Raw genomic sequence first — 897 nt, forward strand, 5'->3', positions numbered from 1 at the left:
ACAGCAGGCTCCAACCAGCCTCCTTGGCTTCTTTGGTGGGATTCACTGACTATACAGTTTTGGATGACAGTCACACACTATTTTTTCTTCTATTTCCACACACGGACTTTGTAGTGGCTCTGTGATAGACTGGCAACCTGTCCAAGGTGTAACTGCCTTATGACAGCTGGTATAGGCTCAAGGTCAACCATGACCCAAAACTGGATGGATGGGTGGAGGGATTTAAACCACTGCCTCTGAATTACAGTACTGACACCAGTTTTGGGATCCACCAATTAACTAACAATACACTATCATTCATACACTTCACTATCATTATCATTATCATTTTTCAGGTTTTAAAATATTGAAGTTGAGCTATTTTTTTTTTAAATTACAGCTGAAAGAAATAGACTTAACAGCAAATGTACTAAGGTCACCTTGCTGGTACTTGATTGGACTCCTTTTGCCTTTAGAACTGCATTAATTATTTGTTGCACAGATTTAACAAGGTCCTGGAAAAATTCCAGGATCTGAGTTCAATTCCACCATCAGGTGGAGTTTCTGTGTGGAGTTTGCGTGTTCCCAGAGTCCAAAGACATGCAGTTAGTGGAGATAGGTTAACTGGAAACACACAACCGTGGAGGTGAGCATGAATGGTTGTCTCTGTCCTGCGACCTGTCCAGGGTGTACCCTGCCTCTCGCCCTAAGACAGCTAGGATAGGCTCCATTGCGACCCTGAAAAGGGTAAGTAGAAGTGAATGGATGGATTTTGATCCATTTTGACATGACAGCATCACATTGTTCCTGCACATTCGTCAGCTGCACGTCCATGATGTTCCACCACACCCTAAAGGTGCTCTATTGGATCTGGTGACTATGGAGACTATTTGAGTGCAATGAACTAATCATGTTCAG

The sequence above is a fragment of the Simochromis diagramma genome, unplaced genomic scaffold (genome assembly GCF_900408965.1).
Source record: "Simochromis diagramma unplaced genomic scaffold, fSimDia1.1 OVJJ01000822.1, whole genome shotgun sequence".
NCBI classification, from domain to species: domain Eukaryota; kingdom Metazoa; phylum Chordata; class Actinopteri; order Cichliformes; family Cichlidae; genus Simochromis; species Simochromis diagramma.